Here is a 10,687-nt window from a genome sequence, read left to right as displayed (position 1 = left end):
CTATCTTGAAATATTGATGACCTTGTAATAAGCGATAATAACAAGCAATGTCAGGTGATTGTTAGAAACTGATTACATTTAATGTAATTGCATTGCTAGATAGCCTTTAGAATATAAATAAGTTGACCAAAAGATGGTGAATTTTAAGGTCAGTGGTGATAAAGCCCAAGTGATTTAGTATTTAGCCCCCAGGTATAATTCCAGTTTTTGTAAAATGGATTGTGTAAATCTGACTGGCCAGCAAAGGTTTAAGCTGTGATGAACTATGCCCTTGTCTTAGGGGCAGGGCTTAAAGTCTGTACGTGCATAGAGGGATAGAGGATGAGGCCTGGCAAGGAATTGTGGTGAAGCAGTTCCTTTTCCTCTGTAAAAATGTCGGTTTTGTTTTTCATTTCCCAGGCTTAAGGCATGGAGTTCTCTCTGGGTTCCCCTTCAGGGGGTGGGGAGAGGTGAAGTGAAGGCCTGCATGCAGGGCCAAAAAAAAATCCAAATAGTGGGCTGCAGGAGTAGCTGTTGCTTGGCTAGGGAAATTTGGGTCTTCCAGCCTCCTTTGCAGTAGGTGGAATACTGGCAGCAGCTGATGAGAGAGAATGTTGAGTACCTCCTTTTCAGATGAGAAATCTTTTCTTGAAGGGAAGGAAAGGAAAGGATACCCTTTGTTTCCAGATATACAGGGAGAGGAAACTGGAAGTGGAGACATCAGTTCCCATGCTCTCACACATAATAGTTTGTTGTCTTTCTTTCCTTCCAGTGATGCAGGCCAGGTTTATGCTTCTGTCATCACAGCTGTCTTTGGTCTTGAGGATGTGAAAAGGTGTGATCCTTGACTGACCTAGGTGTGTTTGCAGTAGCTGCCAATGCAAGTGTAGTTGCCCAGGCAAGACCATGCTTTTAGTGGTATAGTTTTGCATTGCTCACAGATTTACTATATCAGAACAAAGCAAAACTCTTGATATAACAGCATCCACACAGGAAAGCCTTTGCTGGTATAGTCAAGTATTGTAGGGTTAGACATAGCTGAAGCAAAATGGCTTTGAGGTAAAGGGAAGCAAATGTTAGGGCTGTATGAAACTTTGGCAGCCGTTTCATTTTGGAGGTGTTTTGGCACCCAAAACAGCTAATCTGAATTGGAACAGGAGACTGAGGAAAAAGCTCCAAAATTAAATGAAAGCATCTGGAATGTTTCGGAAAATTTTGGAGTTTCGGAACCAGACTTGTAGGGAAACAGAAACTAGGAAGAGGGAGGGAGCTGATGCGGGTGGGGGAGGACCACTCTGATATGGCCATCTGTAGTGGCTGTTATGTGCCCCTGAAATCCCCTTCCAATCCCAGTGCTCTGGGGGAGGAAGGGCAGCCTGCTGTCATCCTGTGCACAGATCAGGGGGCCTGCATCCCCTGGGAGGAGTCTGGCACAGCCCCGCAGCCCTCCATGGGGACATGAGCCCCTGGATCTGTGTGCAGGATGACGGCATACTGTCACTGCTGGCTGGGGTCAGTGCCAGCACCCAAGTCTGGTGGTGCAGTCTGTACTGAGCGCCAGAAAGAACCCAGTGCTGGTGCTGGCCCCAAATGGCGGCGGCAGCAGCCTGCTGTCATCCTTTGTGCAGATCTGGAGGCCTACACCCCCTGGAAAGAATCCAGCACGGTCTTGCAGCCCTCCGGCAGGGTGTGGACCCCCAGATCTGAGCGTTGCGATGGCAGCAGGCTGCTGCCGCCAGCTGGGGCCAGTGGCAGCACCAGTCTTCCCAGTGCTCGAAATGGGCTATGCCAAGCGCTGGTCCCAGCCAGCAGTGGCAGCATGCTATCATCCCGTGTGCAGATCTGGGGGCCCATGCCCCCTGCCCCCTGGGAGGAGTCTGGTACAGCCCCGCAGCCCTCTCATGTGCCCCTGGATCTGCATGTGGGATGACAGCATGGTCTTGCTCCTGACAAGTAATACAAGTTTTGCTTTGAATAGTTTGAGGTGCAGTTTCACAAAAACCCCTGCACCTATCTCCTTGAAACTTGGCGGGCTTCATGCTGTTGGAAGGGGCTACCACCCCTGCAATTTTCATTGAATCAGCCAAAAAATGACAATGGCATTTTAGTGATTTCCCCATTATAGTCTATGGCAGAATCTCTGAAACGGCGTCAAAATTCTGAAACTGTTTTGGCCAAATCGATTCGGGACAGTGGTCTGAAACATCGAATCACTGCCCCTCTGAAATATCCAGATTCGAATAGAACTGTTTCACACAGCCCTAAAATTAAAGAATGGGAACCGGGAGATCAGAAACCTGATTGTTTGGCAGCACCAGGGAGCTGTGGGGCTAGGAGACCTAGGGGGCTGGAGAGCTGGATTCCCAACTCTATCAGTGGGTGTGAGGGTCTTGTTGTGGCAAGGGTACCCCACCACTGGGATTCCAGAATACATTGAAATTCCCCTCTTTCCCACTTGCTGGAGCAGAGAGGTATAAGGGAGCTAAGGAGCTGAAATCCTGCCTTTTTGTTGGTGTGGGGCATTGCTAGGGGTTTTGCATGGGTGGGAAATGGTTAGCAGTGGCCGGCGTGCTGGGACAGTCTGGCAATCACCCTTTCCTCCTTACCCATGAAGGATGGGGGGAGCAAAGCACTGTGGGGATTATGGAGGACCTGTGGGTCTCCTGTCCCTGTGCAGATGTAACAAGAAGTGAAGCTTTCTAAATGGTTCTCATTTCAAGAGGTAATATTTTGGAGCTCTTTAACCATTTTTGGAATGCTTCAAAGGGCATGTATGTCTGTACAATTGGTTCTTTGAACATTTCAAAGGCATTTGAAATGCTTCAGCTATTATGTCTGCCCATAGCCAAAGTTGCAGCTTTTAAACAGGTGCATAATGTTGCACTAAATGCACACAGGGGTGTGATGGGCACATCAGGGGTGCATGTGTATGGGTGTGATGGGCGGTTAAGGAATCTTGTTTTTCATGAGTGATATTCAGTCTCATATTTCTATGGTGAGGAGAAGGAAATAATTTGTTTTGGGCCTGCTGGCTTTGGTTTCATTGGCCTGTTTTATTATACGAAATAAATTAACGTTTTATAAACACTAGTTTCTTTTGAATAATCATAACATAACTGTAGATTATTTAAGTTGTTCCAGGAGGAGGGTGCTTGAAATATCCATTTATTTGTCTCTGTATCAACACAGATTTTGAATCTCTTCCAACTGTAAATTAGCACGTTTGTTGAAATCAAGGTGGAGAATATCAGTGGTTCGTCTCTTCCTAAATCTCCACACATAGCGATAGTGTATGCATAGTTGAATGCAGTTTTACTTGGCTGGCCTGGTTGTGTCTTTGTTAGAACTTTTTCAGCATTATTTCTTTTCTTTTTTCTTCCTATTTTCTGTAGTGCATCCCATCACCACAAGATGATGCAATGCCATACCACCACATTACTTTGAGACCTGTGACCAAGACCACCAGAACTGGTGAGCTCCTCTTCCCGTTTTGATCTACCTCAGTCACTCTTTAACGAAGTTGGGGAACATTGGGAAAGTTGCCGCCTTGTTGGTTCATATACTTTCTGAATTAACACATTTTTGGAAAAAAAGCATTCTGGTATTTCTCACAGTGTTGATGAAAATATTTGTAAATATTGAGGTGCCCTTGATTTCTTCACATTGTAGCTGCTATTTGTAGTTACTTTTCTGAGGTAGTTTTGCGTGGCAGAGGGTCAGAAATTGAAGTTTGAACTTCATGCTTTCTTTGAAACGGAAACCCTGGGTCACAAAAATAGGTTGGGCCTAACACTACGTACACTTTAAAAGAGAAGGGGCTTGTAATAAGTGAATGATCTAGAGGCATTCGGCAGACTTGCCAGCAGACAATGTTGTAAATAGGATATGGTTTTCTTAGGTGTTTAAAGCATGTGGCTTCATCTGCTAGGCGTGAAATATCTGCTTGCCCACGTTGAGTAGGAAGCTTTCCTAAGTGACAGACATCAGCTTCTGTGGAATCTAAGCTTTCAGAGGAAACAAAAGTTTCTGTCTCTGGGTACAAAGATAACTGATCAAATGTGAAACAAGGATGTGGTGTTATTTATTTGCACTAATCTAGCTTTGAGTGATTGCAGTAGGGTGGAAGGTGAAATTGACAAGCTATGTAAGTTTCATGCCTCTTATTAGGAGGAGTAGGGGGGCATTCTGAAATTGACCACTTATCAGTTTCACCCCTTTGCTGATTGACAGAGAGCATGGGCATGTGAACAAATTGCTACAAGGTAAAAGGGAAGAGGGATTTACAGCATGTCAGTTGCTCTGCAGTAGCTGATTGTGTCAGGCATCCAGGCTGTAGCCATATTGGTCTAGGGGCTAAAGGAATCAGAACTCATAGTAGAGGTGATATCTTTTATTAGACCAACTAGATTTTTGCAAAAGAAGTAACTGATTATATGCATTAAAACTTTAATTGAAGGGTAAGCTACTGCAGGCTAGCTTTCTTTTCCAGGGGTAAGCCCCTGCACATGGGCACTTGGAGCAGCTGGCATACCCCACCCTGTTTTACCTTGTAGTAATGCATGTGTCTACACATACCTAAAAACTTGAACAAGACTGGGTCAAGCCCTGAAATTATTCCAGGCAAGGAAGACTTAAAAGTAGAGATCTGGTGAAGGAATGCACCTGACAGTAGTCATAAAGCAAAGGAAAGTGAAGCAGTGTGCTACAGTGCAGCAGAGAGTGGAAATAGTGAACCTTTTCCCCTTCAATACCTAAAGATGGCAGGGGCATTCAAACATTACCAGTTTCTACTTGGTATGTATCATATTGAAAATGAGGCATCATCAAGCAGGGTTCAGCGGCTGTACCTTGGAATCCCAGTAACCTGTTTCTCAATAACAGGGAAGGGGCTTAGCTTTTTGTAAGACATGAGCTCTAAATGTTGACACCCTGTGTCTTCTGTTTAGGAGTAAAATTCTAGCCCTTGTATCATCAGTGAAGCTAGGTTTTCATCCTTAGTTATTAGCTGGTAGGAGACCAGCACTGCCAAGCAAGAAGGGAGATTCTCCTCTTCTTTAAAAAGAGACATACCTCTGGAAATACCAGAAGATTTTTGTAGGGTGGGGAGGAAGGTTCAGTTAAGCCAAGAGTTGCTAAGCAGGGCTAGGGGAATACTTTGCAGAATTACTAAATTTCCTGTATTCTTTTCTGCAACTGATTACATGTATATGAGCATTAAATGTTACTAGGTGAATTCAGTGAATAATGTAACCAATGTGATATTTAGCCATATTGCAGAATTAAACTTTAAACACTGTATTTTAAAGTGTATCTTGTCAACTTCAGTTCTTAAATCCCTGATCTAATACAGGTATCTGTATATGTAAAAATAGTTTAGAACTTCATTCTTGTGGATATTTTAAAATTAATTAAACCTTATCCGTTTCCAAAAAATTGACTTTAGCTGTTTCCTGGCAGAGTAACTAGCTGTGTTAGAGCTTTAATCAGTTTAAACTCAGTTTTTTCTTGGCTTTTTGGTTTTAAGGAAATTCCCTGTGACCTTGAGCATCTTGAAGTCAAAGTAACACCTAATGGTGTTAGCAGAGTTGATGGAGCTGCAAGCTTCCTTCCTGTTAAAACTGGCCAGCAGACCAGTCCAGACTCTAGCTTGTGTTTCTGCAGCGTAGAGCCAATGGCAACTCTGTGGAATGTTTTTTCCACTCTCCATCAATGAGTAAGAAAGTACTTGCCAAAACAAATGAGATCTTGAAATCTGCAACTTGACTCTGCAGAATATAGTTCTCACACTAAAACAGGTCTATAGCCAGAAAAGTAGATGGGACTAGGAGTATACTAGTACAAGTCATTGGAAAGATGTTTTTCTTAAAATATATTGGGAATCTCAAAGGGCAAAACAGTATTTCATTCATTGCTGTGCGACTACAATGACATTCCCTGTTTCTGTCATAAGGACAGGTCCTCATTTAACCGTGCTAATGAACATGGTAAAATGCACATAATGGCTTCCTAAGCTATATGAAATCAGGACTTTACAAAAGCTGGTTCTCATTTTATATCCTACATTTCTAATGTAACTTCTCTATACATCGATCAGTTAATGTTTATGAATTGTTTTTTGACTAGTGTAATTTAATTAGATTTTGAATTATCTTGGTATAGCCTTGCAGCTTTACTTTTACTTCTGAACTTACCAAGGGCTCAATGTTTATTCATCTTACCTGTACCAATGTAATGAAAATGTATTATTGAAAAGAATAATAAACTACTTCACTTTACAGTTCATTTCAGGGGTAAGGGAGAATGAGAGAACTTCGTTCTTACAACAGAAGTATGACGCAGTTTTATTCATGCTTAGGTTTTTACCAGTTTTTTTTTTTTAAATCCACGCTTGTTTTTTAAATTAGCCCACCCTTAACAATTTAGTATTTCTGCAGGAAAAGTACTGGAGAAAATTAGTAAAAATTTGCATCCTCCTCAAAGATGAGGTTAAATATAATAGTTACATATCCTGTACCACTTTATCTGTATAAAATAGGTAATCTGTTTTCTAAAAGTTCTTTGAATTTTGTTAACAGAGGATCTTCCAGTTTTGTTACAGATACAGGAAATACAGTATCTGTGAGGGAGTACGGGTGTGAGGCAGTGGTGACTGTGTCCCCAACAGTAGCTTGGTTTAACAAGAGGATATAAGCAAGCATCAGAACAACAAGCTGTAACCCAGCATGGAAACCTGATAACAAAATTACCCCTGTCAACAGTTCAACTTAAAACCCCAACTCCAAACAGTCTCACAAGGACCCTTTAAGGCAAGAATCTTCACCTTGTACATAGCCCAAGCTGTCCCAGATGGCACAAGGACTTCCACAGTCACATTGACCTCATTAACTTCTGCAGCCTTTTTAGTGCTATTCACTTAGTTCCTGCTCTGTGGCTGCAGTTAGCTTCTCCCTTTGCTTGGGTCTCTTCCATGCGGAAGTTGATCCTTCTTCCAGCTGCACTCAGAACAGGCTTCTCCACAGTCTCCCTGAGGCCTCTTTCAGTGGTGCTTGGAGCTTATCAGGGAGCAGGGTCTGCTCCCTGCTCCAACCATACTGGCTTTAGGCAAAAAGAACCCATGCTGCGATTCCTTTCTTCCACTTCCCCTCCTGTCCTCAAAGCAGCCAGGGGTTTATAGTTCAATCTGGGTCTGGTTTTCCTGGCCTTGGAGTGGCACCATCACTCTGTGCTTGCCCCCTCGTAAGTCAGGGGTGGAGGTTATACACAATTTAGTATTTTTGCAGGAAAAGTACTAGTGAAAATTTGAATCCTTTTCAAATATGAGGTTGTAGTTACAAAACCTTTACCACTATCTGCATAAAATTGATCCTCTGCTCTTCCAAAAATTCCTTCGATTTTTTTGTCAATGGAGGATCTTCTGGCATTATTACAGATACAGGAAATATACTATTATTGTGTATAGAAAATATCCTGACCACCAGAATGACCACTGTGAAAATGCCATTTTTCATCATTTTCCTGTGTCCCTTTCCATGTTGGTAATAGATTATTTGGGAGAGGCTTTTTCTAAAGATCATATTTACAGGTCAAATGGATGCCATGATTATACTGCTATAAAATCCATCCTTACTGGAAAACTGCTCCAGAATCTAAAATTACATTTAAAAATACTTTTTTAGGCTTTGTAGCAAAAGAGAACCATCCAAATAAGGAGAGTATAAAGTGAGGCATAGTTTTTTCCCTGAGTGTACATACAACATGAAATAATTTTTGGAAGCTTGAAGTGTTCCCATTTATGACAGCATGGTATTAGAACTCTAGAATCTCAGCAGTTTAAATGTGAACATCGTTAACTGTTTCAGTACATATCGTTTTAGTTACCTAGTATGATTATTTCACAAGTTAGCTATGAAACCTCGGATAACAACAGTTTCAGATGTTGTTACAATCAAAGTCCTTTTGATTTCTAAGATAGAAATGTGTATTACAAATACAAAAGGATGCACTAAAAATACAAAGGTGCTGTATACAGAAATGTATATTGAGAAATGTAGCCATAATGCACTGATTATGTTCAACTCAATACTCAACTTGCTCTGGAATGAATTAAAGGCACTTCTTTTGATTACAAAGGTCTAAATAGTCTTGAGTAGTGGAGAGATGGTGGAATCTCATGGCATTTTACATGTGTTGGGACATGGTGCTGGGCACTTTTAATTGGAAAGCTGTGCTAATTAAAAGTGCCAGCACATCCCAGCACTAAAAAAATGGCGACAGGGTGCTTTGAACTAAAGCCCATTAAACATGTTTTATTTCAAAGCGCCCCACCATTTTTTTTCAGCATGGAGATGTGATGCTGATGCACGTGACATAGAAGGCTGCCAGAGCGCTTCAATTTCTGTGCCTCAGTGGACTCAATCAAGTCTGCTCTGGATTTCTGGGGTTGGAGTAGGCTCTGTGCATGTGTGTAGGAGCTCTGTCATTGAAGACTTTAAGTGCAGGTTAAAGTGTTTGACTGGGATTTCTTAGGCATTGATGTTCCTGCATTGAACAGGATGTTGGGTCACTTGAGGTCACTTCCAAACCTACTTTTCTATGATTCTTCTTGAGATTAAGGATATGTCTTCATTGCCCAAAAAAGTGCATTTACAGATGTAAGTAGCAGGCTCTTGTGACCTAGTTATAAAAAAACAAACAAACCCAGTTTACTAGAGATGAGGTATAGTGGTCATTTTCCATAATATAATTAATTATGGAGGGCTACTTAATGTATGGTGCTACTCATAATTTAGCTTACCTAGCATCAACTGTACATAGGGTTTTAAATTCAAGAGCTGAAAAAAATGTAGACTTGTGCTAAAACTAACTGAAAATTGGTCATTAAGATCACCTGCAGGTAATTGACAAGACTGCTTTGCCATTTTAGTGGATAACTAATGGTCCAGAAAAAACATCTTTTTAAAGCAGCATGACTAAATTTTTTTCCCCCTTCTCAGTTGCTTGACTTTTAATCTCCCCCTTTCCTTGACCAGATCCTCATTAGTTTTCCAGAAGACTATAGTGACTGGAGGAAATGTAAATGTATCTTGTAAAATACTGGCAACAACATTGGTGTGTGCTACAGTTCATTCTCTAATTGGAATGACTAGGTAGCTTTAATTTAAGAAGTACAGTGTGTGTGTGTGTCTGTGTGTGTGTATATGTATATGTATATATATATATTTTTTTAATAACAAAATAGTGAAAATGCAGTACAGGTCTGTCTGAATGTATTATCTGGGCTATTTTAGTGCTGCTGCATTTCTCCAGCCTTACTTTGTAAGGAAACAAAGGTCAGTTGGTCACACTTGCAAATGTGCCTATTTAAAAAACAGTTGGGTTTAAAGCCTTCTGCAAATCCTGCTGCTGCCATGGGAGATTTAGAAGTTTTCTTTTTGAGTTGGCAAGGCAGCAAAAGGCTTCCAGGATAGATGAGCAGTATTTAGTTGGCATACAAGGCAATATAAAATGGCTATATTTTCAAAGTAAAAATCTTGGGTATCTTGGAAGGGCTGGGGATTTAGACAAATGTACACTAATTTTGAACAAAGGTAGAGAGAAAAAGGGATGCATTGTTCTTGAACTGAGTAACTCACCTGCACTGGAAATGTGATTGGTTATCCTGTTCAGTCTTAGTTTGTGTGTATTTGGGAGGAAGGGTCACTGATGTAGTGCAGTTGGTAGAACAAGATGATAACTTATGACAAGACTGGTGGAGATGTTTTGGGTTTGTTTGGGGGTTTTTTTGTTTGGCTGTTTTGCAAGGATTGTGAATAAACTGCCTCTGTTTAAAAAAATAATAATAATAATTGGCAGGGTCTGGAGAAAAAGCTGCTCTTATTTTGTGTTATTGTAGGTGTGGAATGGGGTGTCAAAGCATGTAAGATAACAGAACTTTGAACTCATTCTCTGAGGTGCAGAGAGCCATATGCCTAACGTTGGGTTTCTTCCCTGTCCTGGGTCTCACCAGTTCTTGGCCCCCTTACTTCCTGGGCGCTCACTTCCATTTCTGCAGGATGGAAGGGTTCTACCATAGTAAGCAGATTAGGGTCACTTCCTTCCTCTTTCTTCTTCCTATCTTCCCTGTGTAACAGTCTGTCTTCCTATAATGCACCTTCCACAGTTTGTGTAGCCTGTTCACATGCTGTTCCTTAGTTTTTCTGGGTCACAGTCTTTTACACTTTTTCTAATTGGAAGTGTGTGCATGCTTTACTAAAACTTTTCTGGGGTGCTGTTGTGTGGGCTGCATATACTTCAGCACTAGGTCTTTCTTTTATGTGTTCCCCTGAAGGCACCAGAAGTCCAAGTTGCTGTTCCTCTTTCTTACGGCTGCCAGAAACAGTGTTCTGGCAGGCCACTTAAGTCTTGGTGAGCTGTCGAGGGCCGTGCACATTAAATCTTTCAGAAGATATAATTTTAACAAATAATAGATAAATTGTATACTAAAACTCAAGCATCTGTTATCACATTTTTAATTGCTTTTCAAAAAATAACTTTTTCCCCCCTGAGTAGTGTATATAGAGGCAATTTGCATTATAGCTCAAAATAAAATCCTAGTCTTACATATGGAGGGGGAAAGGCTGATCCCAGGAGCTGGATGGAGGTAAGGGGAGGAAGGGAGGGCAGGTGGCACATGCAGCAGAGCTCATCTGTGCATTGCAGTGCAGGTACG

The 10,687-nt window shown here is 41.5% G+C and overlaps 1 protein-coding gene across 1 annotated transcript in view; it reads left to right on the top strand.

Moving 5' to 3' along the window:
* Positions 1-745: 745 nt before the first annotated feature.
* The window catches only part of TAB2 (TGF-beta activated kinase 1/MAP3K7 binding protein 2), a 106,079-nt gene continuing 96,137 nt past the window's right edge, over positions 746-10,687 (top strand). Inside the window, exons 1-2 of the mRNA XM_019550101.1 lie at positions 746-836; positions 3,372-3,450. The gene's annotated coding sequence lies outside the window, so the exon portion shown is untranslated. The remainder of the gene's footprint in view (positions 837-3,371; positions 3,451-10,687) is intronic.

This window comes from Crocodylus porosus, unplaced genomic scaffold, assembly GCF_001723895.1.
Source record: "Crocodylus porosus isolate Cpor-Errol unplaced genomic scaffold, CroPor_comp1, whole genome shotgun sequence".
NCBI lineage: Eukaryota > Metazoa > Chordata > Crocodylia > Crocodylidae > Crocodylus > Crocodylus porosus.
This window is presented reverse-complemented; position numbering and strand designations above follow the sequence as displayed.